A 16631-nucleotide genomic window follows, 5' to 3' on the forward strand; every position below is an offset into this window, starting at 1 on the left:
ATATGGAGTAAGCAAATGATAGAACAATGGCGTAGCCGAATGTGACGAGGAGGCGGGGGAAACCGGTCAAGATGGCGTTGAGGTGATACGAACCATGGTGGAATTGTGTCGGAGTAGTAAAAGTTACTCACATGGCAATGTGATGACATGGTGGCTTCAGAGAATCTGATGAGCAAAAGAATATGAAGAAAGATTATAGCTTGTATTCTTAATACATGTGTGACATAGATAAAGAGAGTTAAATGAAACATATTTGATTGATGATTACATTGGTTTGTTATTCTGTAGCAACATGTTTATATGAACTATTTTACCAATGAGAATGCTAGAGCATGGTCCTGTGAAGGAAGACTACTAATAGAATAATAAATTATTTTTCAAAAAGTGGAGAAATTGGATCTGCTTTCTTTCGGGGGAGGGGCGCATCATGGGTGGTGCATGCCTCCTCCCCTTGATGGTGGTGGTGAATTGGCACTAACACTGGGACGTGATCAGGGCGGAGCACGGGGCGCTTGGCGAGGGACTCGTTGGCGGTCCGTGGAGAAGTACAGTGTTTGAAGAGAGGGTGTCATGGCGAAGATGAGGCAGTCATCATCCTGTTTTAAAGAAGAGGGCTCCAGTGAGAAATGTCGAGTGAGAAGGGGAGGTTTTGCCAGGAAAACATAAAGGCCCCTTGTGAAGTGGAGTTTTTTGTGTTGGGACCATGTGTTAGAGATAAGAATAAATTGGGTAACCATATTTCTCCCCAACTTATGGACTGGATTTGGGGGAGCTTGGACTATTGAGACTATTGAATTTTGGGGAGCCTGCTATCGTCCGTTTGACGTCAGCGTAACATACGAGGGAGCAATGAGTTTCGACCTTGAAGACGATGTTAATCCTTTATCTGGTTCATTTATATGCATTGTAGCCCGTAGCGTGTGTGTGAAATAGATGGATTATGGTCCCGTACCCAATAAGATGGATATGTGTGTGTGTTAGAGAGAGAGAGAGAGAGATGGGGAGAGAGAGTGAGGAAGAGGGAGGGAGAGAGTGTGTGTGAGGATTTGATGGTAAAAAAGATCGCCAATGTCACTTGATATGTATGAGAATATTAATATTGAACTCTTAAAATTAATGTGGCTCCGTTGCAACGCACGGACATTCTTCTAGTGGTAATAGGTTTATCTCTATCGTTTGTCTTCGAAACTTCCATGTTTTGAAGACTTTCATAAAAATTGCCTATTCACCCCCCCCCTCTAGTCGATATAACGCACTTTCAAAGCTAACAGACAAAGAATGGAAGTGCACTGAGAATCGATTTGAGAAGAAACTTAGTTGCTGGAAGGGCAAACTCATGTATATGGAGGCCGTTTAATTCTCATTAATTCGGTTCTCATGAGCATGCCCATGTTTCTCTTGTCTTTTTTCGAAGTACCAGTTGAAGTTCGGAAAAGACTAGAGTTCTATCAATTCCGTTTCTTCTGGCAGAGTGATGATCTGAAGAGAAAGTATAGACTCGCTGAATGGGATATTATTTGTCGATCAAAAGACCAAGGGGGTCTAGGTATCGAAAATCTTGAGGTGAAGAACAGATGTCTTCTCAGCAAATGGCTGTATAAGCTATCTGGTGAGGCGGGGACTACATGGGCACAGATTCTGTGTAATAAGTACCTTCACTCCAAAACTTTATCCCAGGTCACAGTGAGGCCAATGGACTCGCCTTTTGGAAAGGACTGATGAGAGTTAAATCAGTTTTTTTCAATCGGACAAAGTTTGTGATCGGTAACGATACTTCTACGAGATTCTGGGAGGATACATGGCTAGGGGACACGCCTCTCGCGATTCAATATTCTTCTCTTTATAGCATTGTTCAACGGAGAGACGCTTCCGTTGAGACAGTGCTTCAGTCCACGCCTCTTAATATCCACTTCAGGAGAGCGCTAGCCAGAAACCGTTGGGAAGTTTGGCTCCATCTTGTGAGAAGACTGATGGATGTATAGCTTTCTCAACGACCCGGTCAGTTGTGTTGGAAGCTAACTAGGAATGAAGAGTTTACGGTTAAATCCATGTATCTGGATGTTATTAATTCTAGCTCTATTCCTACGTCGAAACATGTTTGGCATGTCAAAAGTTCCCTTGAGAGTTAAAGTGTTTATGTGGGTCCACAAACAAGTCATTTTAACTAAGGACAACTTGGTAAAACGCAACTGGACTGGGTCTACTAGATGTAGTTTTTGTGATCGGGATGAATCCATCGAACACTTCTTTCTTGATTGTCCATTGGCAAAAAATTTATGGCGGATAGTTCACATAGCCTTTAATATTACCCCTTCGAATAATATCAACACGTTATTTGGGACGTGGCTTGATGGGATAGCGCCCGTAACAGCGAGACACATTCTTGTAGGAGCATGTGCTTTATTATGGGCTATCTGAAATTACAGAAATGATTTGGTCTTTAACACAACAACAAATACTCATTTTTTGCAGGTTATCTTCCGAGCCACTGTGTTGACCCGTATGTGGTCGCTACTCACTCTGACGGATGCCAAGGAGCGTTTGGTTACTGGATCTATCCAATGGGAGATGGTAGCACGGATTATTTTCAACGAATTTGGATGACGGTCATGTAGTAGGATAGGCAATTAGTTTTCCTATCTTTTTCTTGCCAGCCGGTTGTGGCTTTTCTTTTTTCTCTTTAGCTCTTTGTGAGCATTTTTTTTTCTTTCGAACTGATTTGCTTAGTAATAAAGATGGCCGTATGCATCATTCTGATGCAGAGGCCGGGGAGATCTTCTTTTTAAAAACAAATCCTGAGACGTGGGCCTTGTATTTGCAGGGCTGAGCACCCCCTTTTCTTGTATTAATTCTACTCCGTACAAGTTGTGCGTTATGTGTGAATCTAATGAAGGCTGAATCTGAAACAAACAACTGTTTCGAATCGGCTTTGAAAAACCAGTGAAAACTGAATTCAGACTATTTTCAGTGCCCTTTCCTAGCACAACAGATCCAGGACTGATAATATCAAAACTGAAGTCCAAACAAACGAGGCCTAAGATTTCCGTCGTTTCTCTTCAGACACTACGTAACCTTCCGGTGAAGTTCAGTTTTCAAATGATTCTGCAGTAAGATAGTGTCTGAAGGTAGTTCAGCTTTCAAAATGATTCTTCACAGCGATGTTGTGGCCCCTTCACAAAATCAAGAAGAATTACTATTACCTCTTACAGACCATGTCCAGCAGCCACAGCATCCTCGGAAATCTGCATAAATCAAGTTGGTCAAAGCAGAGCCTTCATTAGATCTTGACTTCGTGCGCGTTTCACTCGCCTAATTGGTTTCTGCATCTCGAAGAAACCGCTCATCTCGACGGTGAAATCTGGAAAGGAAAACAAGCAGGATAAGCAACGGGCTGTGGCGTCAGATCGTCAGCCAGCTCCTCCCAGCACACGAAAACAAGGCAACAAGCATTGCGGCGTGCGTCAGGTCGCCAGCTCCCTGTCGTAACGCGATGACTCTACTCTGAGGTAAAACCAGCATGGTGTCACTGCCCTCCGAGCAGGATCGCCCCAGCAAAGCCACAACGAGCGGCGCGCGTGGCAAACAGCGGTAAGCAGAGGCGTTTCTGCCCGGCCCCTCGCCAGTCAGTTCACCTGCTGCTAGCTGTTGGCAGCTAGATTGGCGGCGACCTCGTATGCCTGACATTAGTTTAAGAGGTGATCACAGCCGGTCACGCAGCAGCCCGTACTTACGTGCGAACGAGATAGCAACAAGCATGCAAAAGAGCCAGCATGGTGTCCCTGTCCTAACACTAACAGACGAACGCTCGTACCGTTAGCACATACGATGACACTGGGGTAAAATCAGCATGGTGTCACTGCCCCCGAGCAGGAGAGCGCCCCAGCGAGTGACAAACAACGGAAAAAAACAGAGGCGTTTTCGGCGCTTCCCTTGGCGTTTCGGTCCGGCTCCTCGTCAGTCCACCTGTTGCTGCCGCTAATCCAGCGCACCATCGCCATGTGCTCGTCGGTCTGACATTGGTTTAAGATGATCACAACCGGTCACGCAGCGGCCCGTTCGTACTCCATAAGAACAAGATAATACTAATAAGATAGTCGCGCCCTGACCTAAGCCAGCTTGTGAAGCTGCGGACCGATGAATCATGGCCATGGCCGTGCTCTGCATGACGAGATTCGAACGACGGACCATCGTCATCATCATCAACAACTGGGCGGGTGCTGTTTCTTCTTCTTCAAAGAAACAACAACGGGGTGCTGGCGAGCCAAGTAATTAGTGCACGTTCGCCTGAGGTCTCCGTCACCGGGAGAAAGAAACCATGCATGCATGCATGCATCTCCAAATAAGCCATCGCGTATTAAAGGGAGACGGAGGAGTCTATGGGACTACGGGAGCATGAAATATGCGTGCATCACGCGGCCCGATCGTACGTCCTGTGGCTCATCGCCCTGCCTGCCTGCCTGCATGTCGCGTGCTCGCATGCAGCCGCAGCCGTGCGTGGTACGTGCCACGGTGCCAGCTAATTAAACGTGCGAAATTAGAGAAACGCAGGGACATCACTGAGCACTCGATGGCCCGAACGCTAAATATCTCAAAGAGAGGAGAGAAGAGAAGACGGCGGCACGGGACGTCACCGTGCGTTCTCAGGGTCAAGGTCAACAATGTGCATGCATGCATCCACGTCAGGGGAGCCGGCGGGAAAGGTCTATCCACAAGTATAGTCCTCCAAGGTATACTATAAAAATAAGGCTTGTGTGTGCTTATACGGCACAGACAACTGACGCCCGAGACTAACTACCAACTCAACGATGCTCATACGAAGAATCGCGTCGAAACCGGGCAATTTTTTTTTTTATAATCCAAGTCAGAACTGCAGAGGCGAGTGGGCGACAAGAATGTTGTACCTTGATCCACTTGTTAACCAACCGGCTCGTTTTGAATTGATACCATGCGGTACTACGTACGAGGAGAACGCAGATTGATTAGAGGTTTAAGGTATGATTAGGCATATAGTATGTCGTAGTCAACTACGTACCCTCTAATGAAGAGATGGCATTTTTGAACAGTTGTAATTTTTAGTGGCAAAACTGAGTAGTGGGACATAATCGGTGGCAATTCTGACTTGATTTTGAGAAAGAGGCAATGTATTTTTTATTTTGTTTTCTTGATTTTGAGATAGCCAACCATTCATTTCAAATGGTAAGCGGCAACGTATTTGGCCAGCTTGTGAGCGTAAGAGGCAATAAACACACATGAGATACAATTAAAAAATAATAGTGCTTCCTGCAGAAAACAAAGGAAAATTAATAGTTGCTCCGATCTATATTAATTTTGATAATTTAGTATAACTTTGTGATAAATCAACGATGATTAATATGGAAGGCCTGCTCGCCGGACCTCTAACTTCTGAACATGTCGTTTCTCTTCTTAAATATCATCTCTCCTTTTTTTTAGAACGAAGACGCACGACGCGTCCGGCTTTAAATTAATAAAGCCACAAGGCAGCATCCAACCAGACATAATCCACAACAATATAAAACATAAGTTCAGCAGGCTCGCAGTCCCGGCAAAGTAGAAACTAAAAGTTCACCAGGGCGACAATAGCACATAACCACTTAGAAACTAGACGCAAAAAGCTCAATCGTGCGGATCTTGAAGTCTTGCTCTTGCCGTGCATAATTTGATCTGCTCCATGATCTCATTCATGCGACCCTCATCACGCTGCTTCCCCAATGGCGCCCAAGCCTGTAGGAAAAGATGGTATTTGAAAAGAATCTCAGCTGGGTGAGCAGGGAACTTGTATTCGATAGTAATTTTGTTCCTCACAGTCCAAATGGACCAAAACATCGCCCCAACGCAGCGCCACACCACTCGCGCGTTCGCACCCCTCTGTGCGATTAACATAGTAAGAAGGCCCGAACTATTTTGCGGGTTCCAATTCTGATTGAAGGTATCCCTGACCGTGCTCCACGCAAATCTAGCTAGGCAGCACTTGAAGAAGACGTGGTTAGCGTCCTCCCCAAGACCGCAGATGGCGCATGTCCCGTTCGCCGGCCCGTTGCGTTTGGTCACATTATCCGAGGTTGGTAGACGGTTGCGGAACATTTGCCACAAAAAGATCTTGATCTTGAGGGGAATGCTAGCCTTCCAGAACCCCCTGGCCATATCGAGCCCATTCCCCCCCGTAAGCTTCTCGTATAAGGATTTCATCGAGAATTTACGAGAAGCCGTAAGCTTCCAATCAATCTGATCATGATCTTGGCTGAGACTCCACCCCTCGAGCTCAGCCACCAGTGCCTCCCAAGCCGTCGCCTCTCCCGCTTCCAGAGGTCTGAAGAAGGAGATCACCGGGGGGTGCACTCTAAGGGCGCCAGCGACCATAATGTGCGTGTCCGTGGTAAGCTGATACAACTGCGGGTGTGACTGCCACAACGGAGTTTGCCCCTTCCAGCAGTCCAGCCAAAAGCGCGTGGACTTGCCGTTGTTTACTGCAAACTGGGCCCCAACCGCAAACGCTGGCCTAGCCGCTTGAATGCCATTCCAAAAGGACGATCCTTTGGGCTTGGACTTAAAAAGGTTGCCGTCCGGGAAATACTTAGCCTGGAGAATATCAGCCCAGAGACCCTTCTCGTTTTGGGCAAGGCGCCACCACCATTTGGTGAGTAGTGCAACGTTCATTAGCTTCGAATTCGTGATCCCCAGACCACCGAACTTCTTAGGACGACACACCATAGCCCACTTAACTAGGTGGTATTTGCGTTTCGTCCCGGTTCCTTCCCAAAAGAACCGGGCGCGTGGTGTGTCAAGCTTGGCATGCACTCCATCTGCTAGGAGGAACATGCCCATAGTAAAGATAGGCAAGGAGGATAAGCTAGAATTGGTCAGAATTAACCTACCAGCGGAGGACATGAACCTACCTCTCCACGGACTAACCCGATTCACCACTTTGCCGTAAAGTGGCGCCCAGTCGGCAATTGTCAAGTTTTTGTGGTTTATCGGGAGCCCTAAATATTTGATCAGAAACTTCCCAATCTTACAATTGAGCAATCTCCGCCCTTCGTGATCATCCATCCCTATGGTGATCACTTCGCTTTTGAGAAAATTAATCTTGAGACCCGAAAGAATTTCAAAAGCAATCAGAAGCAACTTAATCGTTGCAATGCTATGGTCGTCTGGCTCGAATAACAACATCGTGTCATCCGCGTATTGCAGATGTGTCACGCCGCCGGGGATGAGGTGAGAAATTAACCCTTTGATATGCCCCGCAACCCTGGCTTTGCTAATCAAAGCCGCCAAAGCGTCTGCAACAAAATTAAAGATCAAAGGAGAGCTAGGGTCTCCCTGCCTAAGGCTGCGTTTGTTGCGAAAGAAGTTGCCCATTACACCATTGATAGTCACAGCCGTGTGTCCACTACTCACAAGGTGCATGATACGATGGACAAAGCCCACATCAAAACCCTTTTTGATGAGGACCTCACGCACGAACTCCAAGTTCACGCGATCGTATGCTTTCTCGAAATCTAACTTAAGGAGAACGCCTCTAGACTTGGTACGTTTGAGCTCATGAACGATTTCGAGTAGCGCTAAAGGCCCTTCAAGAATTTACGCTGCTTGAGGAAGCCGGATTGACTAGGGCTAATCACTCGTTGAGCCACGGGCGCCAAGCGGGAGGCGTACGCTTTTGCACATATCTTGAAGGGAACATTAATCAGAGTGATAGGCCGAAACTGCTTAATGTCGTCGGGCCCTTTAACCTTAGGGATCACACTGATAGCCCCGTAGTTAAGTCTCGATAGGTCAACGGTACCTAACGCGAAGCCGTTCACGATGTCGTAGAAAAGATATTTGAGCTTAGGCCAGAATTTTTTGAAAAATTCCACCGGCCACCCATCCGGGCCGGGCGCCGTGCCCGTTTCCATATCGTGTAAGGCGCAATCTATTTCCTCCGGAAGGAAAGAGAGGACGAGCCCATCGTTCTCCTCCTGTGAGACCCGTTCGGCAGGGTCCCAAAGGTCGTCCCGGAGGCCAAGAGTTTTCTCCTCGGCCGTTCCCAACAGACCGATGAAGAACTCATAAATGTGAGCCACGATGAGCTCATTGGTAAGTAAGAGCCCGTGCTCGGATTGTAATCTAAGAATCATACTTTTGCGTTTTCTACCGTTAGCGTTTGCATGAAAATAGCCGGTATTAGCGTCTCCTTTGGTGACCCACTTGATCCCACCCCGGCGGCGCCAGTATTCCTCTTCGGCCCGGAGGATGGCAAGGACTTGGCGCTCCAAGTCATAACGAAAAGCCCATTCCCCCTCCGAGAAGGGGTGCCGGTCGGCCTCCAAGTCAAGCGCAGCAATTTCCTGGACAATTTGAGCCCGCTCTCGCTTGGAATCACTGCCGTGGTTAGTGTTGGGGAACGTAGTAATTTCAAAATTTTCCTACGCACACGCAAGATCATGGTGATGCATAGCAACGAGAGGGGAGAGTGTGATCTACGTACCCTTGTAGACCAACAGCGGAAGCGTTAGCACAACGCGGTTGATGTAGTCGTACGTCTTCACGGCCCGACCGATCAAGCACCGAAACTACGGCACCTCCGAGTTTTAGCACACGTTCAGCTCGATGACGATCCCCGGACTCCGATCCAGCAAAGTGTCGGGGTAGAGTTCCGTTAGCACGACGGCGTGGTGACGATCTTGATGTACTACCGTCGCAGGGCTTCGCCTAAGCACCGCTACAATATTATCGAGGATTATGGTGGAAGGGGGCACCGCACACGGCTAAGAATATGATCACGTGGATCAACTTGTGTGTCTAGGGGTGCCCCCTGCCCCCGTATATAAAGGAGCAAGGGGAGGAGGCCGGCCGGCCCCTATTGGCGCGCCAAGAGGAGTCCTCCTCCTAATAGGAGTAGGACTCCTACTAGGAGGGGGAAGGAAGTGGGGAGGGAGAAGGAAAGGGGGGCGCCGCCCCTCCTCTCCTAGTCCAATTCGGACCAGGGGGGAGGAGGCGCGCGGCCCACCCTGGCTGCCCCTCTCTCTCTCTCCACTAAGGCCCATATGGCCCATTACTTCTCCCGGTAGGGTTCCGGTAACCCTCCGGCTCTCCGGTTTTCTCCGAAATCACCCAGAACACTTCCGGTGTCCGAATATAGCCATCTAATATACCAATCTTTATGTCTTGACCATTTCAAGACTCCTCGTTATGTCCGTGATCACATCCGGGACTCCGAACTAACTTCGGTACATCAAAACTCATAAACTCATAATATAACTGTCATCGAAACCTTAAGCGTGCGGACCCTACGGGTTCGAGAACAATGTAGACATGACCGAGACACGTCTCCGGTCAATAACCAATAGCGGAACCTGGATGCTCATATTGGCTCCTACATATTCTATGAAGATCTTTATCGGTCAGACCGCATAACAACATACGTTGTTCCCTTTGTCATCGGTATTTTACTTGCCCGAGATTCGATCGTCGGTATCTCAATACCTAGTTCAATCTCGTTACCGGCAAGTCTCTTTACTCGTTTCATAATACATCATCTCGCAACTAACTCATTAGTTGAAATGCTTGCAAGGCTTATGTGATGTGCATTACCGAGAGGGCCCAGAGATACCTCTCCGACAATCGGAGTGACAAATCCTAATCTCGAAATACGCCAACCCAACATGTATCTTTGGAGACACCTGTAGAGCTCCTTTATAATCACCCAGTTATGTTGTGACATTTGGTAGCACACAAAGTGTTCCTCCGGCAAACGGGAGTTGCATAATCTCATAGTCATAGGAACATGTATAAGTCATGAAGAAAGCAATAGCAACATACTAAACGATCGGGTGCTAAGCTAATGGAATGGGTTATGTCAATCACATCATTCTCTTAATAATGTGATCCCGTTAATCAAATGACAACACATGTCTATGGTTAGGAAACATAACCATCTTTGATTAATGAGCTAGTCAAGTAGAGGCATACTAATGACGTTTGGTTTGTCTATGTATTCACACAAGTATTATGTTTCCGGATAATACAATTCTAGCATGAATAATAAACATTTATCATGATATAAGGAAATAAAATAATAACATTATTATTGCCTCTAGGGTATATTTCCTTCAGTCTCCCACTTGCACTAGAGTCAATAATCTAGATTACACAGTAATGATTCTAACACCCATGGAGCTTTGGTGCTGATCATGTTTTGCTCGTGGAAGAGGCTTAGTCAACGGGTCTGCTACATTCAGATCCGTATGTATCTTGGAAATCTCTATGTCTCCCACCTGGACTAGATCCCGGATGGAATTGAAGCGTTTCTTGATGTGCTTGGTTCTCTTGTGAAATCTGGATTCTTTTGCCAAGGCAATTGCACCAGTATTGTCACAAAAGATTTTCATTGGACCCGATGCACTAGGTATGACTCCTAGATCGGATATGAACTCCTTCATCCAGACTCCTTCGTTTGCTGCTTCCGAAGCAGCTATGTACTCCACTTCACATGTAGATCCCGCCACAACGCTTTGTTTAGAACTGCACCAACTGACAGCTCCACCGTTTAATGTGAACACATATCCGGTTTGCGATTTAGAATCGTCCGGATCAGTGTCAAAGCTTTCATCAACGTAACCATTTACGATGAGCTCTTTGTCACCTCCATATATGAGAAACATATCCTTAGTCCTTTTCAGGTATTTCAGGATGTTCTTGACCGCTTTCCAGTGATCCACTCCTGGATTACTTTGGTACCTGCCTACTAGACTTATAGCAAGACACACATCAGGTCTGGTACACAGCATTGCATACATGATAGAGCCTATGGCTGAAGCATAGGGAACATCTTTCATTTTCTCTCTATCTTCTGCATTGGTCGGGCATTGAGTCTTACTCAATTTCACACCTTGTAACACGGGCAAGAATCCTTTCTTTGCTTGATCCATTTTGAACTTTTTCAAAACTTTGTCAAGGTATGTGCTTTGTGAAATTCCAATTAAGCGTCTTGATCTGTCTCTATAGATCTTAATGCCCAATATGTAAGCAGCTTCACCGAGGTCTTTCATTGAAAAACTCTTATTCAAGTATCCCTTTATGCTATCCAGAAATTCTATATCATTTCCGATTAGTAATATGTCATCTACATATAATATCAGAAATGCTACAGAGCTCCCACTCACTTTCTTGTAAATACAGGCTCTCCAAAAGTCTGTACAAAACCAAATGCTTTGATCACACTATCAAAGCGTTTATTCCAACTCTGAGAGGCTTGCACCAGTCCATAAATGGATCGCTGGAGCTTGCACACTTTGTTAGCTCCTTTTGGATCGACAAAACCTTCCGGTTGCATCATATACAACTCTTCTTGCAGAAATCCATTCAGGAATGCAGTTTTGACATCCATCTACCAAATTTCATAATCATAAAATGCGGCAATTGCTAACATGATTCGGACAGACTTAAGCATCGCTACGGGTGAGAAGGTCTCATCGTAGTCAATCCCTTGAACTTGTCGAAAACCTTTTGCGACAAGTCGAGCTTTGTAGACAGTAACATTACCGTCAGTGTCAGTCTTCTTCTTAAAGATCCATTTATTCTCAATTGCTTACCAATCATTGGGCAAGTCAACCAAAGTCCATACTTTGTTCTCATACATGGATCCCATCTCAGATTTCATGGCTTCAAGCCATTTTGCGGAATCTGGGCTCACCATCGCTTCTCCATAGTTCGTAGGTTCATCATGATCTAGTAGCATGACTTCCAGAACAGGATTACCGTACCACTCTGGTGTGGATCTTACTCTGGTTGATCTATGAGGTTCAGTAGTATCTTGTTCTGAAGCTTCATGATCATCATCATTAGCTTCCTCACTAATTGGTGTAGGTGTCACAGAAACTGGTTTCTGTGATGTACTATTTCCAATAATGGAGCAGGTACAGTTACTGTTGGAAATATGCCCTAGAGGCAATAATAAATTGGTTATTATTATATTTCCTTGTTCATGATAATTGTTTATTATCCATGCTAGAATTGTATTGATAGGAAACTCAGATACATGTGTGGATACATAGACAACACCATGTCCCTAGTAAGCCTCTAGTTGACTAGCTCGTTGATCAATAGATGGTTACGGTTTCCTGACCATGGACATTGGATGTCATTGATAACAGGATCACATCATTAGGAGAATGATGTGATGGACAAAGACCCAATCCTAAGCCTAGCACAAGATCATGTAGTTCATATGCTAAAGCTTTTCTAATGTCAAGTATCATTTCCTTAGACCATGAGATTGTGCAACTCCCGGATACCGTAGGAGTGCTTTGGGTGTGCCAAACGACACAACGTAACTGGGTGGCTATAAAGGTATACTACAGGTATCTCCGAAAGTGTCTGTTGGGTTGGCACGAATCGAGACTGGGATTTGTCACTCCGTGTAAACGAAGAGGTATCTCTGGGCCCACTCGGTAGGACATCATCATAATGTGCACAATGTGATCAAGGAGTTGATCACGGGATGATGTGTTACGGAACGAGTAAAGAGACTTTCCGGTAACGAGATTGAACAAGGTATCGGGATACCGACGATCGAATCTCGGGCAAGTATCGTACCGCTAGACAAAGGGAATTGTATACGGGATTGATTAAGTCCTTGACATCGTGGTTCATTCGATGAGATCATCGTGGAACATGTGGGAGCCAACATGGGTATCCAGATCCCGCTGTTGGTTATTGACCGGAGAGTCATCTCGGTCATGTCTGCATGTCTCCCGAACCCGTAGGGTCTACACACTTAAGGTTCGGTGACGCTAGGGTTATAGAGATATTAGTATGCGGTAACCCGAAAGTTGTTCGGAGTCCCGGATGAGATCCCGGACGTCACGAGGAGTTCCGGAATGGTCCGGAGGTAAAGAATTGTATATAGGAAGTGCTATTTCGGCCATCGAGACAAGTTTCGGGGTCACCGGTATTGTACCGGGACCACCGGAAGGGTCCCGGGGGTCCACCTGGTGGGGCCACCTGCCCCGGGGGACCACATGGGCTGTAGGGGGTGCGCCTTGGCCTATATGGGCCAAGGGCACCAGCCCCAAGAGGCCCATGCGCCAAGAGAAGAGGGAAAGGAAGAGTCCTAAAGGGGGAAGGCACCTCCTAGGTGCCTTGGGGAGGAGGGACTCCTCCCTTGGCCACACCCTTCCTTGGAGGAAGGGCCAAGGCTGCGCCCCCCTCTCCCTTGGCCCTATATATAGTGGGGGAAGGGAGGGCAGCAACACCTAAGTCCTGGCGCCTCCCTCTCCCTCCCATGACACATATTCCTCCTCCCGCAGCGCTTGGCAAAGCCCTGTTGGAATCCCGCTACTTCCACCACCACGCCGTCGTGCTGCTGGATCTCCATCAACCTCTCCTTCCCCCTTGCTGGATCAAGAAGGAGGAGACGTCGCTGCTCCGTACGTGTGTTGAACGCAGAGGTGCCGTCCGTTCGGCGCTAGGATCATCGGTGATTTGGATCACGACGAGTACGACTCCATCAACCCCGTTCTCTTGAACGCTTCCGCGCGCGATCTACAAGGGTATGTAGATCCACTCCTCCCTCGTTGCTAGATGACTCCATAGATAGATCTTGGTGACACGTAGGAAAATTTTGAATTTCTGCTACGTTCCCCAACAGTTACCTCATCAAGTTCTACTTTCCTCCCACTCACTTCTTTCGAGAGAAACTCCTTCTCTAGAAAGTTTCCGAATTTAGCAACAAAAGTTTTGCCTTCGGATCTGTGATAGAAGGTGTATCCAATAGTTTCCTTTGGATATCCTATGAAGACACATTTCTCCGATTTGGGTTCGAGCTTATCAGGTTGAAGCTTTTTCACATAAGTATCACAACCCCAAACTTTGAGAAACGACAACTTTGGTTTCTTGCCAAACCATAGTTCATAAGGCGTCGTCTCAACGGATTTGATGGTGCCCTATTTAATGTGAATGCGGCCGTCTCTAGAGCATAACCCCAAAATGATAGCGGTAAATCAGTAAGAGACATCATAGATCGCACCATATCTAGTAAAGTACGATTATGACGTTCGGACACACCATTACGCTGTGGTGTTCCGGGTGGCGTGAGTTGCGAAACTATTCTGCATTGTTTCAAATGTACACCAAACTCGTAACTCAAATATTCTCCTCCACGATCAGATCGCAGGAATTTTATTTTCATGTTATGATGATTTTCAACTTCACTCTGAAATTCTTTGAACTTTTCAAATGTTTCAGACTTATGTTTCATTAAGTAGATATACCCATATCTGCTTAAGTCATCTGTGAAGGTGAGAAAATAACGATATCCGCCACGAGCCTCAACATTCATCGGACCACATACATCTGTATGTATGATTTCCAACAAATCTATTGCTCTCTCCATAGTACCGGAGAACAGTGTTTTTGTCATCTTACCCATAAGGCACGGTTCGCAAGTACCAAGTGATTCATAATCAAGTGGTTCCAAAAGCCCATCAGTATGGAGTTTCTTCATGCGCTTTACACCGATATGACCCAAACGGCAGTGCCACAAATAAATTGCACTATCATTATCAACTCTGCATCTTTTGGTTTCAACATTATGAATATGTGTGTCACTACTATCGAGATTTAATAAGAATAGACCACTCTTTAAGGGTGCATGACCATAAAAGATATTACTCATATAAATAGAACAACCATTATTCTCTGATTTAAATGAATAACCATCTCGCATCAAACAAGATCCAGATATAATGTTCATGCTTAACGCTGGCACCAAATAACAATTATTTAGGTCTAATACTAATCCCGAAGGTAGATGTAGAGGTAGCGTGCCGACCGCGATCACATCGACTTTGGAACCATTTCCCACGCGCATCGTCACCTCGTCCTTAGCCAATCTTCGCTTAATCTGTAGTCCCTGTTTTGAGTTGCAAATGTTAGCAACAGAACCAGTATCAAATACCCAGGTGCTACTGCGAGCATTAGTAAGGTACACATCAATAACATGTATATCACATATACCTTTGTTCACCTTGCCATCCTTCTTATCCGCCAAATACTTGGGGCAGTTCCGCTTCCAGTGACCAGTCTGCTTGCAGTAGAAGCACTCAGTTTCAGGCTTAGGTCCAGGTTTGGGTTTCTTCTCTTGAGTAGCAACTTGCTTGCTGTTCTTTTTGAAGTTCCCCTTCTTCTTCCCTTTGCCCTTTTTCTTGAAACTAGTGGTCTTATTGACCATCAACACTTGATGCTCCTTCTTAATTTCTACCTCCGCAGCTTTCAGCATTGCGAAGAGCTCGGGAATAGTCTTATTCATCCCTTGCATATTATAGTTCATCACGAAGCTCTTGTAGCTTGGTGGCAGTGATTGGAGAATTCTGTCAATGATGCAATCATCTAGAAGATTAACTCCCACTTGAATCAAGTGATTATTATACCGAGACATTTTGAGTATATGCTCACTGACAGAACTGTTCTCCTCCATCTTGCAGCTATAGAACTTATTGGAGACTTCATATCTCTCAATCCGGGCATTTTCTTGAAATATTAACTTCAACTCCTGGAACATCTCATATGCTCCATGACGTTCAAAACATCGTTGAAGTCCCGATTCTAAGCCGTAAAGCATGGCACACTGAACTGTCGAGTAGTCATCAGCTTTGCTCTGCCAGACGTTCATAACATCTGGTGTTGCTCCAGCAGCAGGCCTGGCACCCAGCGGTGCTTCTAGGACGTAATTCTTCTGTGCAGAAATGAGGATAATCCTCAAGTTACGGACCCAGTCCGTGTAATTGCTACCATCATCTTTCAACTTTGCTTTCTCAAGGAACGCATTAAAATTCAACGGAACAACAGCACGGGCCATCTATCTACAATCAAACATAAACAAGCAAGATACTATCAGGTACTAAGTTCATGATAAATTTAGGTTCAATTAATCATATTACTAAAGAACTCCCACTTAGATAGACATCCCTCTAATCCTCTAAGTGATTACGTGATCCAAATCAACTAAACCATGTCCGATCATCACGTGAGATGGAGTAGTTTCATTGGTGAACATCGCTATGTTGATCATATCTACTATATGATTCACGCTCGACCTTTCGATCTCCGTGTTCCGAGGCCATATCTGTATATGCTTGGCTCGTCAAGTATAACCTGAGTATTCTGCGTGTGCAACTGTTTTGCACCCGTTGTATTTGAACGTAGAGCCTATCACACCCGATCATCACGTGGTGTCTCAGCACGAAGAACTTTCACAACGGTGCATACTCAGGGAGAACACTTCTTGATAATTAGTGATAGATCATCTTAAAATGCTACCGTCAATCAAAGCAAGATAAGATGCATAAAAGATAAACATCACATGCAATCAATATAAGTGATATGATATGGCCATCATCATCTTGTGCTTGTGATCTCCATCTTCGAAGCACCATTGTGATCACCATCATTACCGGCGCGACACCTTGATCACCATCGTAGCATCGTTGTCGTCTCGCCAATCTTATGCTTCCACGACTATCGCTACCGCTTAGTGATAAAGTAAAGCATTACAGCGCTATTGCATTGCATACAATAAAGCGACAACCATATGGCTCCTGCCAGTTGCCGATAACTTGGTTACAAAACAT

Source organism: Triticum urartu, chromosome 5, assembly GCF_003073215.2.
Source record: "Triticum urartu cultivar G1812 chromosome 5, Tu2.1, whole genome shotgun sequence".
Taxonomy (NCBI): Eukaryota; Viridiplantae; Streptophyta; class Magnoliopsida; order Poales; family Poaceae; genus Triticum; species Triticum urartu.